Consider the following 21,985-nt stretch of genomic DNA (forward strand, 5'->3'; position numbering starts at 1 on the left):
TGGGATTGAACCACATTTTTCGTACAACCTACTGTTTGAAATACGGTCAGTCAGCCGGGTACCCAAAACAATCCGTAGGCAATTTCTCTGGAAAATATCTAGTGAATTTTCATCTGCTTTTCGGAGCGCCCATGCTTCAGAGCCATATTTGATCACTGTCATCACTGTAACTTCTGATATTCTAATCTTGGTTTGCAGACTTATCCTTCTATTCTTGCAAACTTTTTTTAACTGTGAAAAAACACCCTGAGCCTTAGCTATTCTACTTTTAACATCTTCAATGGTCCCAACATCTTTACTAATAAAAATGCTACCAAGGTAACTGAAGCTTTCAACCTGATCAATCTTTTCGTTACCTAATGTCACCTGTTCATCTTCACTTATTTCTAGCCTTAGTGACTTAGTCTTCTTAACATTAATTTTCAAGCCAATTTTAGCACCCTGAACTTGCAAAACCTCTAAAAATTCATTCATTTTTGTCAAATTTTCATCTAATATGCTTCAACCATCAGCATAATATAAGTCCAGGAGTGTTTTTCCTCCCCGTTTGATTCTGTGGTCTCCAATTGCCTTTCCTATACCTCTTAAGACGAAGTCCAGTTAAAAAAAAAAAACTTTTTTCTTATATTTAATTTCTGAACCATTTTTGAATTAATACATGTTTGATTTTGGCTCTCCGCAAATGAATAATTAAAATAAAATTTGTGTATTATTTTTTTTGCTGAATGGCTTTCTCTTAGTTTTGATCAGCACGATTTTAAGAAAAAAGGGGGGGAGAAGGCATTGTCGTCCTCCAGTTTTTTCGTTACTTAAAAAGGCAACTAGAATTTTTATTTTTTAACGAAAGTTTGTATTAGTAAAAAATATACGTAACTTACAAATTAACTAACGTAACGAACTTCTATATTCGTATATTTTTATTATGTATATGAGGGGGTTTGCCCCCTCTTTAATACTTTGCTCTTTACACTATAGCTTTAATTTTGTCCTAATTCTTTAAGATTAACCCCTGAATCACAAAGGCTATAGAATAAATAGTTGTAATTACGAAAAATACTTCAGCGAAAGAGTGAGGTATTTAGGAAGAGATGAACCCCCTACATGCGTAATAATCTCTGTTCGTTTTAAGTTTTAATTTTGGTCCTTACTTTCAGAGGAAAAAAACTTTTTCATATTCATTTTTCATTTTTTAAATAATGCTAGAAAATCCTGCGCCCCCTTCATGGAATTTCTCTTCGCCCATAAAAATTTCTCCTAGGGAAGATCCTCCCACGTATCCCCTCCCTTCAACCCCTCCCCAACAAAAAAATCCTCCTGAAAAGGTCTATACACTTCCAAATAACCATTACTGAATATAAACACTGGCCAAAGTTTGCAACTTGCAGCCCCTTCCCCGGCAACTGTAGGGGAGTAAGTCCCTCTACAGACATTGTAGTCCCCCTAATAACAAAGACATTGTTATTATGTTTTTCGACTATGCTGAGCACAATTGACATCTCAAAATTTTGATCCGTTGACTTTGGGAAAAAATGAGCGTGGGAGAGGGCCTAGGTACTCTCAAATTTTTATGTCACTTAAAAACAGCACTAGAACTTCTAATTTCCGTTAAAAAGAGCCCTCTCACGACATTCTAGGACCCCTTGGTTGATACGATCAGCCCTGGGGAAAAAAAACAAATAAACACGCACCTGTGATCGGTCTTCTGGCTAAAAATACTAAGTTCCACATTTTTTTAGATAAGAGCTAGAAACTTCAAAGTAGGGTTCTCTGATACGTTGAATGCGATGGTGTGATTTTCATTAAGATCCTATGACTTTTAGTGGGTGTTTCCCCCCATTTTTCGAAACAGATTTCTATTTGCACTTAACTTTTGATGAGTAAGACTAAATTTAATGAAACTTATATATTTAAAATTAGTATAAAAATACAATTCGTTTGATGTATCTATTAGTATCAAAATTCTGTTTTTTAGAGTTTGGTTTACTATTGAGCCGGGTCGCTCCTTGCAATAGTTCGTTACCACGAACTGTTTGATAGACGGGATCTAAACAGTGAATGGCATTAGGCCGTGTCATCATATTGGCTTTTTCTGGAATTGTCACTCGTACTCTGTTAGTTTTTAGGGCAACCCCAGTTTTCTTTGGTACTTTTTATGGCTCAAAAGGCAAATCAGGCACATTTAAAGTGATTTTTCAGAAATGTTTATCTTACGACGAACAAACTGACTTCACTATGTCTCAACCGACTTCGTCTGAAAAAGACATAATGAAGACAAGGTCTAAAGGATTGCTCCTTAAGAACGATTTGGCCAATACGAAAAATTAAGCAAAGAAAAACAGGTTTTAATTTCGACACAGCAGTGAACAAAAATAAAATATAAAAACTACACTTTAACTAAAAAATAAAAATTCTCCGAATATTTCGCCTCTCGTCCGGGAGCCTTTCTCAACGGAAAAAAAAATGCAACCGACAATTAAGACTTTTTTAAGACATCACAAAAAAATGCGGGTCTGTCAATGCGTATGATTGTCCGTTGTAATTTTTTTTTTCGTTGAGAAACGCTCCCAGACGTGGGGCTGAAATTTTCGGAGAATTTCTATTTTTTACTTAATGTGTAGTTTTAATTTTTATTTTTGTTCCCTGCTTTTTCAAAATTAAAATCCGTTTTTTCTTTGCTTAATTTTTCTTAAATGGAAAAGCAGTGTGGTCTAAGAAATTATTTACGTCTAGCCTACGGGTGACAAAAGACCAATTCAATTTTAGCGCTTTTGAATTTAGCAAAATAACATGCCAATATAATTACACAACAAAGGTTTTTAGAAAAATGCAAAGTAAGTAAGATAATTCCAAAATCGTTTCGTTTCAAGTTTTATTTAAATATATATAATGAGACTAATCTCACGAGAAAGGTAAATTTACTAAATTTAAACCATTTGTTTAAAGATAAAGGTTTCCAGAGATAACAAAAAGTAAAAGAAATAGATTTTTAGAAAAATATCCTTTGCGTGTCCGTTAATGCGTATGATTTCCAACAAATTATATCAATTTAAAAAGTTCTTTTGAACATGTGTTAAGGTTATCCAGGAAGAGGTTAAACCAAAAATTTTTGCAATTAAAAAGGGAACATGAAGGACAAAATATATCAACGTATAAACCTAAACATTTCCCAGGGCCAGGTGTGATTAATTTAAGCAAAAAGAAGTTAATCAAAGAACAAAAGGAAATCCTTGAAAAAGGTATAAAATTTGGAAAAAATCCTAAAAAAATACTGGTAAATTTCAAAGATTGAGACAGGGATTCATGCGTTTGCAAAAGATGTTAATAATGTTGAGAATTTAAGACTGGGTGTCGCTAATATTACAAAGATTTTGTCAATTTTCAAGAAAACCTTAGGAACAAAGATGCAAAAATTTTGAAAGATTTAAAAAAGATTATTTTCTAATAATAAAGAAAGCTGATAAAATCAATACGGTAGCAATTCTAGAAAAAAGATGATTATGATAGTGAAATAGAAACAATTCTAAAGGATATTTCAACATACAAAAAAATTAACTCAGACCCAACTAAATCGTATGTTGCAAAATTAAGAAAGGACTTAGACGGCCTAAAAAATAATCGAAGCATCTCACCAGAGATGTATTATAAGTTCTTTCTGAGGTGATCAATTTGCCCAGAAATATATGGTTTTCCAGCAATACATAAGACAGACATTCCTCTAAGACCTATAGTATCAACAAGGAACTCGCCAACAGAAAAAAATTAAAAAATGGATAGCACAGATGCTTAAACCTTTATTATCTCCAAAATTCGTATATAAAAAACTCAGAATTTTTAAAAGATAAACTTAAAATATTGAAATATCAAACGAATCTAGACTTTTTAGTTTTGATATAAAATCAATGTATACGTATATACCTTTCGATAGATCTGTATTTGTTTTATCTAAAAAAACTTGATGAACATAAAAATGAGATAGAAGAATTATCTTTAGGCATTGAGATTGAAACTACATCAAATTTAGTTAAAATAACTAGCAGGTTTACTAATTATTTCAAATTTAGAGATAACTTTTATCATCAAATTAGAGGATTAACAATGGGAGGACCTTTAAGTCCGCTGTTAGCAAATATTTATGTAGAGTATGTAGAAACTTTAGCTATTGACACATATTTCTTAAACCCTAAATTTTGGGGCAGATATATGGATGATGTTTTAGCTATTTGTAACAATGAGCAATCACAAATAGAAGGTTTTCTCGAACATTTAAATAATTTGGAAGAGGAGTTAGTTTTTACAATTGAAAATGAAACAGAGAATAAGTTACCGTTTCTGGATATTTGGATCCATAGAAATAATAATGAACTAGCTTTTTCAATTTACCGTAAACTAACTAACAACAACCGTTATTTGTCTTTTGCATCAAATCACCCGATCAAACAGTTCGTGGAAAGGAACTGTAGTAAGGAGCGACCCGGCTCAATAGTAAACGAAACTCTAAAAAAACGAAATTTTTATATTAGTAGATACATCAAAAAAACAGATTTTTATGCTAATTTTAGGTATATAGGTTTCATTAAATTTAGTCTAACTCATCAAAAGTTAAGAGCCCGAGAAAATGTGCCTTATTTGGAAAATAGGGGGAAACACACCCTTAAAGTTATAAGATCTTAACGAAAATCACACCATCACATTCACCGTATCTGGGAACCCTACTGTAGAAAATTCACGGGTGCGTGGGTATTTTTTTTTCCCAAGGGTGATTGTATCGACAATGTGGTCCTAGAAGTCGCGAGAGGGCTCATTCTAACGGAAATCAAAAGTTCTAATGTCCTTTTAAGTGACTAAAAAAATTGAAGGGCACCTAGGCCCCCTCTCACGCTCATTTTCTTCTCAGAGTCTAAGGATCAAAATTTTGAGATAGCAATTCTGTTCAACATAGTTGGAAAACATAATAACTATGTCTTAAAGGCTGATTTACTCCAACTGAGTCCCCAGGGGAGGCACTGAAAGTTACAAACTTTGACCTGTGTTTACTTCCAGTAATCGTTATTTGAAAGTGTACAGACCTTTTCAGGGAGACTTTTTGGTTTAAAAAAAACAATGATATTGTATGATATCAACATACATATATACGAATATAAAAGTTCGTTACGTAAATTGTAAGTTACGTATGTTATTTACTAACAAAAACATTTGTTAAAAATTGAAAATTCTAGTTGCCTTTTTAATTAACAGAAAAACTGAAGGGCAACTAGGCCTCTTCCCCCACCCTTTTTCTCAAAATCGTCTGATGAAAACTAAGAGGAAGCCATTTAACAAAACAAAAATACACAAATTTTGTTTTAACTATTCATTTGCAGAGAGCCAAAATCAAATATACATTAATTCAAAAACATTCAGAAATTAAACTAAAAAAAAAGTTTTTTAACTAGAAGTAAGGAGCGACATTAAAACTTGAAACGAACAGAAATTACTCGGTGTATGAAAGGGGCTGTTTGAACTTCCCGCTCTTAACGCTAAGGTTATTTACTGTTTTATAAAGCACAAATGATAGAAAGAGTCAAACTTTATCGTAAAGAGCAGGACTTAGATATAATAAAAAACCTGAAACATTTCCGCTATAGCGGAACACGTGTATAATTTTCCTCATCACAATATTTTATTTTATCAGACAAAAATGATTGATAAGTCAGTAGAGCCTTTACAAAGTTTCAGAGAAATTAAAAAAATAAAAAAGATTACCTGTGGGGGTATTAGTATTAATAGAAATGAAGGGGATTTTAAGATAGAGTAAATTTAAAATAGTTTAATTAAAGACCAGTTACAAACTTCAACGAGTATTGATTTACATAATTGTCCTGAAACAAGTGATAACCTTGCGAACGAAAGTCAAAGCAAGGTCAATGCTGTGAGAAGTCAACGGACTGCAGCTAAACAAGCAAAGAAAAAATCCATTCAATTTAGAATTCATAAATTTGTTTCATTAACCTGAAAGATTTTTTTTTAGATTTCGGGCTGGGTGACCTTCTTTTGTTTCGTTCATGTGAATATTATTTTTATTTTTAATAGATTCTCATTTATACACCGATTGTTGCAGAGGAAATGAACATTGGTTTCATAATAAACATTTGCTTTGATTTTGTTCTAAAGTTATTACCATCAGTGCTGGACGTTTTGTCTTATAATGTGAGTTGTTTTTATTTATTTTATTGTTTACATATTTATTGTTCGCTGTGTTTTAGTCGGTATGGTTTTTTTGTGATGTCTTAAAAAAGTCTTAAATTGTCGGTTTAAAAATTTTTTTTCCGTTGAGAAAGGCTCCCGGACGTGGGACTGAAGTATTCGGAGTATTTTTATTTTTTTGGTTAAAGTGCAATTTTTATCTTTTATTTTTGTTCACTGCTTTGTCGAAATTAAAACCCGATATGTTGCTGCTTAATTTTTTGTAAATGGAAAAGCAGTGCGGTCTAAGAATATAATTTGGCATGTAAGCAGCAAATGATCTTCAGCAAGACCTTGTCACATTTTCAAACATTCGTAGGGAAACCATTCCGTGGTTCCAGATTCTCCGCGGATTACTGCAAATGAATTTTTCTTTTCATCTCCCAGTTTGTGCTTCTTGAAGGGTACTGGATATTAAGCAAAGAAATCGTAACAGGCAGTACCTTTCGGATGAGACAAAAAAGCTAGTATATCAATTACTTCGCAACCTAATGACAATTCTGATGCTTTAAATCTGTTAAAAGGAATATTACAAATCCCACTGTGAAAATGCTCGCTTGACCGTCAAATTAAGAACAACGACAAAATTTGTCTAAAATGAATTCTTGAACAAAAGATGCATTTTTCATCCTATATCCAGGGTTTTCACTCAGTCACTTTGTCACAGTTCAATTGGAGATTAACCAAGCTTTTAACTTCTCCAAGAGTTTTGCTTTTTGAGGACTGCATGAAAATCATATTTCTGTTGTGAAACCCATACATTTTATATATATCCTTTGGTTTGAACTTAATTTGTGAGCCGTTGAAGGTAACCAAGAATATTTTCCAGGTATGAAGAAAATAAAACTGCGAGACATGTTAAAATCATTCTTTTTTCTGTGAAAGGGTAATACTGCACAAAAGTGAAATAAGAGTTTGACACAATATTGATCAAGCATGACTTCTGATTTTTGCCAGCAAAATTTGTTTTCATTGGTCCTCGACCCTTTTATTCTCCCAAATTGAGCCCCTTAAAGGATAATTTCTTATTCCTAAAAGGATTAAAAATCACAATCAAAGAATAAGATTCTAGGATGCTAAAAATGCTTGAACGCCTGCAATGGACTAAATGGAGCTTAATTAAGTACTCTATTGCCAGAACTGCTATGAACAATACAAAAATCACCTGCATTGCATAAATGCAAAAAAAAACAACGGTAATACTTCTCTAAAATGGATGCTTGAGCAAAATATGTATTTTTATCCTATAGCCAGGGTTGTCATTCAGTCACCTTGTCCCATTTCAATTGGAGATTTGACTTGTCATTTTAATTTTTTCCCTTTGATGTTCGTCTTTTTGTCGTGTTTGCTGGGCTTCATTCCTATTTTTGTTACACGGAGGGCAGCTCAGCGATGGTTTTTGTCGGGAATTTGATTATCTTTGTCACAAGATAAAATTTTTACTCGTTATTTTAGTACCTTTCTTACTACTGAAGGCGTAAAACCTGAGCCATTCCAACTATTACTAACGTAAAGCCTTGGTATAATTGCTGGTGAAACGTAGCTCAAGGGGTCTGGGGAGTGATTGGTTCAGCAAACTAACGAGAAAAATCTTAGAAATGAATTAACAGTAAGATGACCACTACCACTACCAGCTACCACATAATAGCCACTTTAGATTAGATATAGAGACAATATTCATTTTCACAGAATCTGCCTATCGTCTTTACATGTTGCCAATCTGTGAAATACAAAAACACATTTTCTACAGGGGAGCCTTTGGTATATCTGTCGAAAAGATAAGGTTTTAATAAAAGTCAAGTTCGCCCTCTTATGACCCTGGCTAACTGAATAAAAATAGACAGATAGTCTTATGGGGGAGATGAATATTCTTTTGGCATTCTTTCGGAGCCGATGACATCTATATAAATAGGAATAGGTTCTGAGATCATGCTCGCTATGAATGATCTACGAAAAAACGAAGAACAAAAAAAATGAAGAAATAAAAAGACAAAACAACAGTGAGGAAATTGTTCAGTCCTCGAATAACAGAACCAAATCAGAAATTTTGGCAAAAACTTCTGCTAGTCATCCTCAATGTTAAAAAACTAAATCATGTGCCACCACAAAATAAAACTAACCCTTCTAAGCAACCTTTAAAGGTTATCTTCGGTGTTTTTTGTTTGTTTTTCTTCCGCTTTTTTGTTCTTTGTCGTTGTTTTTTTATGGATATTTGCATGGAAAAAATTTTGCAAATCATTATTATGAAACTGAAGATGTAAATCTTCTGTTGTTTTTTCGATATCGAAGAAATAATTTCCCTTTATTTTGAAATAACCGCAATTTTGAAATAGTTCATTTCTTTATATTAGAAAAAACAACAAGTTTTTTCAGTTGAAACTAAGGAGCAGCCTTAAAACTTAAAATAAAAAATTAATTCTGTAAGTTGGGGGGGGGCTCACTTTCCTCTGTCCCCTGCTCTATATTCCAAAATTGGTTAGTATTAAAAAAAAAAATATTTTATTCGAATTAAAAGGCTCTTATTTTTCGAAAGTCGTTCTTGAAGAATTAAGAAAATAAATAAAACTTTAATGTAAAGAGTTATATATTTAGCAGGGGGCAGTCCTCTCATACAACGAATAATTTTTGTTCATTTTAGATTTCGAAGAAGCTCCTTATTTTCAGTTGAATAAACTTGTTTTTTTCTAATTTTATTTTTCGAATATTTTGGGGAAATCTGCCTCCTCCTCCATCCCGATTGTTTCTCAAATCATGCCAGTTATCCCCCTCCGAAGAGAAGTGTTCACTAAAGACCTCACTCCTTGTCATTGGAAACTTTTCCTCGTGAAAAAGTCCCCCATGAACAATCGCAAAAAATTTCTTCCCACGCAGAAAAATTTCTTGGGCAATCTCAACTGGTCTGAAAATTGTCCTTGTATCATTCCCACGAAATATCTCCACATGGAAAATGAGTCACAAAAAGAAAGTAAGACAAATAAAATGAATTTCAAAGAGGAATTCTGGAAAACTCGACCATGCAAAATTTCACGTAAAAATTTCTTCCCCAGAAACTTCCCTCCCGACAAAAGATTCTCTCTGTGGAAGATCTTCGTGAAAAAATCCCCCCTCCTCTAGAAAATGTCTGTATACAGCCCAATAATATAAAACAATATGTAAACATTGGCCAAATTCATATCTTATAGCTCTCTTTCCAGAGACTCTAGGGGGTCATCTAATCCTCAGAGGCATTTCTATTTGACCTTTCAACTATGTTGAACAAAATGGCTATCTCATAATTTTGATCAGATGACTTTGGGGAAAAATGGGGAGTGAAAAGAGGGATAGCTGCTCACTAATCTTGTTGGTCACTTAAAAGGGACAATATAACTGTTAATTTTTGTTTACAAAAGCTCTCTCCCAATCTTTTAGTATCATTATTTCGATATGATCACCCCTGGGAAAAAAAACATGAATCTGTGATGGTTTCTTTTCTTACAAAAAATACGAAGGTCCACTTTGTTGCAGACGGAACTTGAAATCTCTACCGTGGAGTTCTTTGATACGTTGAATTTAATGATGTGATTTTCTTTAAAGTATTTTGACCCTTTTAGGGGTAAACCCCCTTTTTTCCAAAATCACAGAGATTTTTCAGGCTAGTAGCTGTTGATGAGCAGCATTAAACTTAATGAATTTTACATGAGCTCATTACATTACATTCATTACATAATGAATTTCTACATGTATCTCTCGCTATCAAAACTCTGTTTTTACAGTTTTGGCTACTATTGGACCGACTCGCTCCTTACTTACAGTTTGTTAACATTGACTGTTTTATGGCTTCATTCACTAATTACTATATTTAATGAATAATAAGTTTTTCTGTATAAAAACTTACATTTATGTTGGTACCATCACTACTGATTTTGTACTCTTAAAGTAATCAATACAAATTGGAACTAACTTGTTTTCACAGAATGAAAGATAAGAATAGGACAAAAAAAATAAATAATACGCTTCTCCAATTTATCATGATACCTTATCGTATTGAATAAACTAGCGCTATTATAGAACTAATTTCTGCAAATATCAACCTGAAAATATGTCAAACAGTTCTTTGTAACGAGCTATAAGTAAAGGGCGATGCTGTTCAATAGTAAGTAAACCTTCGATAGAACTGAATTTTGGTCATTATTCAAAATATATAAATTTCACCAAGTTCAATACCACACATCAAAAGTTACAAGTCTGAGTACTTAATTGTTGAAAAAAAGGTGGGACCCTTTAAAACCAAGTGACCTTAGTGAAAATTGCACCCTTAGATTCATCATATCTGAAATCCCTACAGTAGAGATGTTAAGCTCCTATATAAAACTAGATAAAAAGAAACAAGTTTTTTAACTAAAATTAAGGAGTTACATAAAAACTTCTCATATTTTGTATAAACGTAAAATAATTCGTGTTGAACAAACCTAGCGCTATTATTAAAATAATATTTGCAAATATCAATCTAAATGTATATCAAACAGTTCGTGGTAACCAACTGTAAGTAAGTGTCAATGTAAGTAAACAAACAGTTCAGTGTAAGTAAGCAAACAGTTTTCGGTAACGAACTGTAAGTAAGGAGCGATGCGTTACAGTAGCAAGCGAAACCTTCAAAAAAATTGAATTTTTGTCCTTACTCAAAATATATAAATTTCACCAAGTTTAATAGCACCCATCAAAATTTACGAGCCTGAGAAAACTTGCTTAATTGTTGAAAAATGGGGGTAACCTTGAAAATTAAGTGACATGAATGAAAATAGCACCCTTAGATTCAGCATATCCGAGAAGCCCACTGTAGAGGTGATAAGCTCTTATACAAAAATATGGAACTTAGTTAGTTTTTTTCCAGAAGCCAGATCACAGATGCGTGTTTATTTGTTTGTTTGCTTGTTTTTCTTCCCATGGGTAATTGTATCGAGCAGTAATCCTAGAAGATCGAAAGAGGATTCCGAAAGAGGAGTGCCTTTTTTAAGTGACCAACAATATTTGAAGGCAGCTATCCTCCTCCCAAGTCCCATTTTCTCCAATGTCATCTTATCAAAATTGAGACTGCCATTTTGTTCAGCATAGCCAAGAGGTTTAACAAATATTACTTTTAGGATGACTTAACCCCCCACAGCCTCCAGGGGAAGGGCTCCAAGTTATGAACTTTGCCCAGTTTTACATATAGTATTGGCTATTGGGGTGTATACACATATTTAAAAGGGAGATTTTCTGGCTGAGGCGTTATGTAGGAGGATCTTTCCGTGGAGGAGTTTTGCGTAGAGGAAGGGAATTATCCATTGAGGGGGAGCTGAATTAGCCTGCATTAATATAAGAAAATGATAAGAAAGCGAATAAAAAAGTAAAAAAGTTTTCAACTGAAATTAAAGAGCAACATTTAAACTTAAAAAAAAACAGCTCTTCACTTCGATTTTATAATAAAGCTTTTTTTTTCGAACTTTTAATTAAGATTATAATTTTAATTAAACGGCCCTTGTGTTTCATTAGTAATTTCTAAATAATTGGAACAAAGAGTCAAACTCTAACGAAAACCCCCTTATATATGTAATAATTTCTGTTTACTACAATTACTAATTCAAATAATTCAAATAATGTTTGCAAATATCAATCTGAATGTATAGCAAACAGTTCGTAGCAACAAACCCTAAGTAAGGATCGATGCGGTTCAATAGTAATCGAAACTTTCAAAAGAATTGAATTTTGGTCATTCCTTCAACTCCCCTATGTTTTCTGTTTGTTTACTGTTTTATGTAACAAACAGTTTTTAAGTACATAGATATAATGTGTAATCTATAATATAAATACGATATATGCATATGAAAATATATTTTATATATTATTTTAAATATTCATTTTATACATATATATATATATATATATATATATATATATATATATATATATATATATATATAAATAAAAACACACAACCAAGGGGGAGGGGCTTATTCCCGAGGCAACCTACGAATTTTGTGTTGTACTATTTCTCATTCTTACATATGCACTAAATAAATGGTTACTAACGAAAGTTATACCTTATACCGGGGATCTACATTCAACTATCATTTATATGGGCATATGAATATATATATATATATATATATATATATATATATATATATATATATATATATATATATATATATATATATATATATATATATATATATATATATATATATATATATATATATATATATATATATATATATATATATATATATATATATATATATATATTTATATATATATATATAAATATATATATATATATATTACATACATATTATATGTATAAGTAAAACAAAAACACAAGGGGGAGGGGCTTATTCCAAAGGCCACCTACGTATTTTGTGTTGTACTATTTCTCATTCTTACATATGCACTAAATAAATGGTTACTAACGAGAGTTATACCTTATACCGGGGATTTAAATGCAACTATCATTTATATGGGCATTCGAGGCTGCTTCACCGGAGGAAGTAATTAATTCGATATTACGGAAAGATATCACAGTATAAGATAAATATCAGTAGAGAAAACAAAGGAGACATCTTTTTTTATTACCAAACTGTGACTTTCTAAGATCTTGGATGACGCCAAAAGAATAAGAGCGAAGGAACAATTGATGTTAATTCTTTGTCTTTGATTTTGTATAAATAACATCCTCTAATCGCATAAATAAGATAAGTAATTTTCTTAGAAAAGGGAGGGGGGTACGAAAATTTGGTATTTTCCGTGGTGGTAACCATCGGCTACCATAACTATTTTAATCTGTTTTAAAATTATTCCTCACTAAGTTAGATTGAAATTCGATATCTACCTTTGTGTGTCAAATCAGATAAACATCCGATTAAGTCTATTCATGTCACTAAAGATGATGATTCAAGAACAACGTCAACTAAAGAGGCAGGCGAAGTACTTTTCTAGAGATGGTTTGGAAAAGATGATGTAAGTAGTGATACCCAATATCACAAAAAATTAAAAAGTGTAGTTACAGACGTCTTGACAATGGAAGACAATGAAGAAATGAAAATCACAGAAGAAGAATTAAAAGAAGTGATTAATAGCATGCATCCTTTACAAGCCCCCGGTTCAGATTGTATTGTTACTCTATTTTAAACTAATAATATAAATGTTACAACACCATCACTATTAAAAATATTAAACGCATGCATAACACTCCAGTATTTCCCGTCAGCCTGGAAAATGGCAATTGTGATATTAATTCTATGGAGCGGTAAAATAATAATCGTATTCCCCAGTCTTACCGCACAATTAGCATGTTTTCAAATGTAGGGAAATCTTTGAACGTTGAATCATGTATCAACTTCATGACTTGGGCTTCAAGAACTGGATCTCGAGGAACCAGTTTGGGTTCATGAAAGGCCGTAAGACTTTGGGTGTTATATATAATCCTGTTATAAATATTGAAAAAAAAAGAAACATAAACTTCTCACGCTGTGCCTGTTTTTTGACATTCAATGTGCATCTGACATCGCTTGGCACCCTGATATTGTCAATGAATTGAAAGATTCCGGATGCCCAATTTGGATGGTTAAGTTGTTGTATAGCTATCTATTAGACAGACTTGTATCGTATAATAATGAGTTTTTCTTCAAAAATTGAGAAATCCTATCCACAAGGTGGAATATTATCGCCTTTTTTATGGAATAGTAATATTATTGACCTATTAGATTTAAATTTGCCCAAAAATTCTCACATTCAAGCTTATGCTTGCAACACTAAAAGTGATTTAGATTTTACAACATCTAAGGTTTTTCGAATCTTTGATCGTTGGGTGAGTAATAATAAATTAGTTTTCAATTCAAAGAAAGCAAAAGCAGTTATTTACACTAGTATAAGAATATTTCCTAAGCCTGACCTTGTTTTTGATGGTAATGTAATTGAAATAAAAGAAAAAGCTAAATATTTGGGAGTTACCTTAGACAGGAAGTTATTCTGAACGGAACATATACAAAATTGTTGTGTGCAACTAAATGTACTTGGGGTCTAAAACATCGTGCTCTTAAAAATTTGTTTCTGTTTGTTATAGAGAGCCTCATTCTATATGCAGTCCCTGCATATAGGGACCAGCCCCCGTCCCCGCTAATTTGCAAATATATAACCCAAGTTAGGAGTCCAATGCATATTTTCACCCGTAACTTGTCTATGTGGCTATGAAACTGGTATTTACAGATCTACAAATTACAATTCTTGAGTTTGTTCTGAATAATCAACAAGTATCAATGGCATTACTCACGTCGAATAAATTTTCACCCAAAATTTAATAGCTTTGTTATTTTTCACTTACCAAATTTTAAGGGGTTTAAAAAATAATTAATGCGAGATCAGATGATATTCTATTGTGATGAGAACCAAGATGAATTCAGTTGAACTATAATTCACTGATTTTCCACGTTCTAGAAAAATTAGGTTATAGTTTTTAATAGTTTATCATTGAAGTGACGTTTAATCTCCATCAGAATGAGCATGGGGACCAAACAGGCTGGAAACCAGCACCGTTCTTAGGGTTGGTGGTGCCTGGGATAAAATTAATTTCATTGTCCCCTCCTGTATCGAATGAGAGCAAGGAAAAACAAACAAAGTTAAAAACGTGATCAAAGTGGGCAGCTCCTCAGCCAAAGTACTCGGAGCAACTTGCCCCGGTCGCTACTCCTGAGTGACTTTGTTGTCCCTCCGAACGGCTGTGCTGGCAGCCCCTTCACAAAAAAGATAATATTTGTTCATTTTCAATTCTGAAGTTACTTTTTTTTATATCATATTTGCCCAGTTTGAGGATAATCAAATACAAGTAAAGAAAAGGAAATCAATTGGTAAGGCTGTGAGGTGGTAAGGCGGGGAGGATCACCATTTCAATAAGAAAATTTCCAGATAGGCACTTAAGCTTTTATTTGGATATTTTTTATAGTCAATCACGGAATTTTCTATGAAAATTCTAAAATAAATTCCTAGAGGATGGCAAATGTTTTTTCTTAACACTGGTTTTCTTATTCCGTGCAATCTTTTATATTACAAGTTTTTTTTTGTGGGGATATCAGCCAACTAATTTTATATTTCTTTCATTTAGGGTGTTTATTTGGTTTTTCGCTAAAAGAATTTATCTTGGTGGAAGACTATGTTTCGGACTTTTTTTTTGTGGATTGAATGCTTTAATTTGATGCTAGTTGTTGTTGATTGTGAATTGTGATGCAGTCAAGAATCAGGATAACATTTTAAGATGGTCAGAGGTGTCAGTTTAAAAAAAGGTCTTTATATAATCGCTGTATGATAAATGAAATGCATTAATAATTTCTTTTTTGTATTCATTTGCAGCCATTTAAATTTATTCTATTAGATGGACAATATTTTTACAAACCGTCAATTTTTGTTGAAAAACTAAATTTTTTAATGTATCTGCTTTAGCATCAATTATTTACAAGGGACCCAGGTCCCATGTTAAGCCCTAGTTGAAAATGATAGGTAATTGATAGATAACAATTCTATCTTTTCTTTGGTTTAGGTGGACTTTTTTGGTTTGAATAGCCTCCTTTTAGCTAAGTTATCTATTAAGGGGTGCAAACCCATTAAAGTATACTATTTGTACCCATGAATAAAAATGAGAGGGAGGTGATAGTATTGAGAGCGCTTGTACAGGACATCGATTCTTGTTGATAGATGAGCATTGCCAAGTGTCGAAAACCATGTAGTGACAAAGATATGCCCAGGATCGTACAAAGCCTCCATTCAGCTATAGGTTGCACATAATTTTTGCTGTCCGGATTGCAATCAGCTTGGTGTAGACTTAACAAAACGTATTAGTTCCTGACCGGAACTAGTCTGAAAGCAAAAACATTGCTTTTTCTGAGGAAATAACTATTCTAACAACTTAAAATAATATGAAAGTTGCGACTTAGAACCTTTCAAATATTAACATGACTATCGTTTTAAACTTTAAACTGGACAAATTCAAACGTTTTGGACTAGACTTGTTTGGAGTTTCAAAGCCCTATTTCCTAGGAGTAGAAAAATTGAATTAAGTAATTTGAATTTATTTACTCAGGCAGGAAGGATGGGGTACATAGGCAAAGAGAAGGGCTTATGATGAATTAGAAATCTTCTAAGTCTTGCTTTGGTTGGGAAGGTATTAATAGTAGAATTCCAGTTTTTCATTTTATGACTAAAATTTGCAATGTATCAGTCATAGTAGTATATACCCCGGAAAATTTGGTGTGGGAAAATAAAAATAGCAACGAATAAACTGCTACAATTTTGAAGGTATAACAATCCATTACTACTACTACCATTACTAGAAATACTACTACAACTACTTTTATTACTACTAACAACTCACCACGGCACCAAGTCAGCTGAGGTCAACACAGATAATCACAATCATCTTCCATCCAAATCTACTCAAAGCCTAACTCTTTACATCCTCCAAAGAAGTTTCCATTTCCTTTAAATCTTCCCTATACGATGTCTTCCCACCTCATTCGGGGATGACCTGCCTTTCGCTCGGAATGAAGTTGTGAGAAAAAATTTAAATGAAATTGAAAGTGCTTGGGAGAGTGTAAAGAGGGAATCTTAAAATGGGTTGTGATGGAGGAGGAGTGAGTAAAGCTGTTTCGGTTTCAGGTAGCTTGGCGCTTCAGTAAATTGCTAGCAGTTGTAGCAGTAGCATCAAAAACTCTAAGATTAATGACTTCCTGTTTTTATACCCTAGTGCCTACCTCCACCAGATCCACCATTCCCCATGCATTACCAATCTGTACCAAGCCGATTTACGTTCTCCCATAGCAAGTCGATCTCTGCCATGCTCTACTATTTATTACCACGGTCTACGAAATTATGGAGCTGAATCAAATGTCGCAATGTCTAAGAACAAATGGCTTTTCATAGGCAAAGCAATGGCACTGCCCAAGTAAAAAGTGTTGTGGGCACTATGTATTATTTATTCATTTATTTATCCATTTTGTTGTTGTTTTTTTCTGACCAAGGCACTTCGTACAGAAGGAGATGTTGTAAAAACTTTGAAAGAAGCTCATTTGGTTGGAAATTTAAAATTCTTGGCCCTTTTAAAGAGTCAAAAATAATTAGAGGGCGACAGCCCCCCCCCCGAACCCAATTTTTTTTAGATAGCAATTACGTTCAGCATGGTTAAAAGGTCAGGACAAGAGTTTTAAGTTATACTATTTGCCCATTATCAACATATACATGACATACACAAATATATGATCAGAATTTCTAGTGTCCCTTTTAAGAGCACATAATAAATATGACACATGCACACAAGAACAAAAAACACATGTTGTACATAATCAGAATTTCTAGTGCCCTTTTTAAGAATCAAAAGTGATCGGGGAGAAATTAGCCCCCCTCAAAGAAAAAGCTTTAGCATAAAGATCGAAGTGAAGACCTGTTTTTTTTAAGTTTAAATGTTGTTCTTTAATTTCAGTTCAAAACTTTTTTACATTTTTATTCACTTTCTTATCGTTTTTTTATATTAATGCATGCCAATCCAGCTCCCCATCCTAGGAAAATTCCCTTCAACCACGCAAAACTCCTCCTCCAGAAAATTTCCCTGTAAAATATATGTTTACACCCCAATAGCTAATACTATATGTAAAAATGGGCAAAGTTCATAACTTGGAGCCCTTCCCCTGGAGGCTGTGGGGGGGTCATGTCATCCTAAAAGACATATTTGTTAAGCCTCTTGGCTATGCTGAACAAAATGGCAGTCTCAATTTTGATAAGATGACATTGGAGAAAATGGGACGTGGGAGGGGGAATAGCAGACAGACAAGACCTACATACAGACAGACCAGACAGACCAGAAAGACCGACCAGACAAACCAGAATAAAGAGACAAAACAGATCAATCAGACAGACAGACTAGAAAGACAGACAGACAAATCAGACAGACAACCAGACTAGACGGACAAACAGACCAGAGAGACCAGACAGACTGACAGAAAAGACAAACAGAAAGACATACAGACCAGACGCAAAAACAAGACAGACAGACAGACAGACAGACGGACAGAAAGACAGACCAGATCAGACAAACAGACAAATAGAAAGACAGACAGACTTGACACACAGAACAGAGAGGAAAAAAACAGACATACAGAAAGACAGACAGAATGACAGACATACAGACCAGACAGACAGACAAACTGACCAGACAGACAGACCAGACAAACAGACTGACAGACAGTCACGTAAACTGTCTGAAACCCCTTCCCTCAACCCCACCCCAAACCAAAAAAATCCCCCTGAAAAAATCTGCACACTTCCCAATAACTATTACTGTATGTAAACACTGGTCAAAGTTGGTGACTTACAGCCAACAAAGTACATAGTTATTATTTGTGTTACACACAAAGTAAATCATTACCAAAGACATAGTTATTGTGGTTTTCGACTATGCAGAACAAAATGGTCATCTAAAAATTTTGATACGTTGACTTTGGGAAAAAAATGAGCTTGAAAGGAGGCCTAGGTGCCCTCCAGTTTTTTCGGTCACTTAAAAAAGGCACTAGAACTTTTCATTTCCGTTAGAATGAGCCCTCTTGCTAGGTTGTAGGACCTCTTGGTCGATACGATGACCCTTGGGAAAAAAAAAACAAATAAACACGCACCCGTGATTTGTCTTCAGGCAAAAAATACCAAATTCCACATTTTTGTAGATATGAACTTGAACTTTTTGATGTAGGGTTCTTTGATACGTCGACTATGATGGTGTGATTTTCGATTCTATGTCTTATAGGGGGTGTTTCCCCCTATTTTCTAAAAAAGGCAAATTTTCTCAGGCTCTTAACTTTTAATGACAAAGACTAAATTTGATCAAACTTATATATTTAGAATCTGCATAAAAATCCCAATCTTTTGATGTATATTTAAGCATCAAAATTTCGTCTTTTGAGAATTTCGTTTACTATTGAGCCGGGTTGCTCCTTACTACAGTTTGTTACCGCGAACTGTTTGAAATTCCAAAATAATCAAACAGTTCGTGGTAACGAACTGTAGTAAGGAGCGACCCGGCTCAATAGTAACCAAAACTCTAAAAAATGGAATTGTGATACCAATAGCTACATCAAAAGAATTGCATTTTCATGCTGGTTTTAAATATATAAGTTTCATCAAGTTTAGTCTTACCTATCAAAAGTTACGAGCCTGAGAAAATTTGCGTTATTTTAGAAAATAGGGGGAAACGCCCCCTAAAATTCATAGAATCTTAACGAAAATCACACCATCAGATTCAGCGTATCAGAGAACCCTACTGTAGAAGTTTCGAGTTCCTATCTACAAAAGTGTGGAATTTTGCATTTTTTGCCAGAAGGCAGATCACGGATGCGTGTTTATTTGTTTTTTTGTTTGTTTTTTTTCTTTTTCCCAGGGGTGATCGTATCGACCCAGTTGTCCTAGAATGTTGCAAGAGGGCTTATTCTAACGGAAATGAAAAGTTCTAGTGCCCTTTTTAAGTGACCAAAAAAAATGGAGGGCACCTAGGCCCCCTCCCACGCTAATTATTTTCCCAAAGTCAACGGATCAAAATTCCGAGATAGCCATTTTATTCAGCGTAGTCGAAAAACTTATAACTATGTCTTTGGGGACTACTTACTCCCCCACAGTCCCCGTGGGAGGGGCAACAAGTTACAAACTTTGACCTGTGCTTACATATAGTAATGGTTATTGGGAAGTATACAGGCGTTTTCAGGAGGATTTTTTTGGTTTGGGGGAGGGGTTGAGAAGAAGGGGATATGCTGGGGGAACTTTCCTTAGAGAATTTGTAATGGGAGAAGAAAATTTCCATGAAGGGAGAGCAGGATATAGGCTACTAGCATTATTTAAAAAAAAACAATTAAAAATAAAAGTGAAAAAGCTTTTTCAGCTGGAAATAAGGAACAGCAATAAAACTTAAAACAAACAGAAATTATTACCCATATGAGGGGCTCACCTCCTTCTAATACCTCGCTCTTTACGCTAAGGTATTTTCAGTAATTTCAACTACTTATTCTACGGCTTTTGTGATTCAGGGGGTCATTCTTAATGAATTGGGATAAAATTTAAGCTTTAGTGTAAAGAGCGAGGTACTGACGATGGGGCGAATCCCCTCATATATGTAATAAAAACATGAGAATACAAAAGTTCTTTACGTAAGCTAATTTATAAGTTACGTAAATCTTTTACCAATAAAAAGATTCGTAAGAAATTAAAAGTTCTAGTTGCCTTTTTAATTAACCAAAAAATCGGGGGGCAACCAGGTTTCGTGCCCCGCTCTTTTTTTCTCAAAATCATTCGATCAAAATTATGAGAAAGTTATTAAGCCAAAAAAAATATGCAAATTTCGTTTTGATTATTCCTCTGCGGAGAGCCAAAATCAAAACATGCATTGATTCAAAAACGTTCAGAAATTAAATAAAAAAAACAAGTTTTTTTAACTGAAAGTAAGGAGCGACATTAAAACTTAAAACGCACAGAAATTACTTCGTATATGAAAGAGGCTGCTTCCTCATCAACGCCCCGCTCTTTACGCTAAAGTTTTTTATTGTTTTAAAAAGAAGAATTGAGAGAAAGAGTCAAACTTTAGCGTAAAGAGCGGGGTGTTGATGAGGAAGCAGCCTCTTTCATATACGAAGTAATTTCTGTGCGTTTTAAGTTTTAATGTTGCTCCTTACTTTCAGTAAAAAAAACTTGTTTTTTTTTATTTAAATAAAATATTTAGATGTAAAGCCAATTCCCAACTAATGATTTTTGCTGTTTCAGGATTCTTAGTTATTTTTTTTCTCATACTTTTAGTTTTTTGTCAAAATTCAATTTTAATCACCTATTTTAGTACTTTTCTTTCAATTTCTTTTGAATTCTAAGCACCATATTAAAAATTTAGCTTGAAGTTCCAGGTGATTTAGCTTGCTTGTTAAAAATATATCGTATGCTAAAGTTTACATGCCTATTTTATTTTAATATACACCAATAAATTTGCTAACAAATGAGGCATATTAGAATGAAAGTGATAAAACTGCTTAAGGAGATACAAAAAAGTTCTGGTGAACTTCATAGCAAAGAAATAGTGACTTGGATGTCAAGCAGATTAAATACGATTAAGGTTCAATGTAGACAGAAAGGATGTCGAAACAGCTGACAAGTTTCTATTTGAATTAATTGGAGATTTTTGTTTACATCCACCAGTATTGCGAAGTCTGTTAAAGATAAAAATAACAAAATGAATTAACAGTGGGAGACCACAGCCTCAACCTAGGAATTGACACCAAAAAACGACATAGAAATAGAATGCAAAACTGAAACTATGAAGTTTTGCCAGAGGGACTTTTCTATTTGGGAATTGAACAACTGCAACTGACCAATGAAGCTAAACAGTGTTCAGAAAAACGATTGAACAGCTTGGAAAAAGTCAAGTATCGCCTGACGCTAGGTGGCGTTGATAGTGTATTTTTGTGTATTGTAGGGCTAGTTCCTAGTCTTATACGTTACAAATACTCTTTGGCTCAGACTTCAGTAGTGGCATCGAAGATTTTGGGTGACGGGTTGACGGGGAAAGAGGAATATTTAAGTAGAATGAACAAAGGAAATGAAATATGATTGTTTAAAGTGGCTGAGTGAAAACCTATCTCTATATGATTTTCGTTAAGATTATATGACTCTCAGGGGGTTTTACCCCCTATTTTCTAACTTTTGATTACAAAGACTAAATTTGATAAAACTTGTATATTTT

General features: G+C 33.5%; 1 long non-coding RNA gene across 2 annotated transcripts in view; it reads right to left on the reverse strand.

Annotated features, from left to right (window-relative positions):
• LOC136035421 (uncharacterized) overlaps window positions 1-21,985 on the reverse strand; it is a 47,265-nt gene that overhangs the window by 21,334 nt on the left and 3,946 nt on the right. Inside the window, exon 1 of one of the 2 annotated variants that reach the window (XR_010619418.1) lies at window positions 10,097-10,172. The exons of the other annotated variant lie outside the window; for it this stretch is intronic. This is a non-coding gene — a long non-coding RNA (uncharacterized LOC136035421). Of the gene's footprint in view, window positions 1-10,096; window positions 10,173-21,985 lie in introns of those variants that run through there. 2 annotated transcript variants of the gene reach the window in all.

The sequence above is a fragment of the Artemia franciscana genome, chromosome 14, assembly GCF_032884065.1.
Source record: "Artemia franciscana chromosome 14, ASM3288406v1, whole genome shotgun sequence".
Classification (NCBI taxonomy): domain Eukaryota; kingdom Metazoa; phylum Arthropoda; class Branchiopoda; order Anostraca; family Artemiidae; genus Artemia; species Artemia franciscana.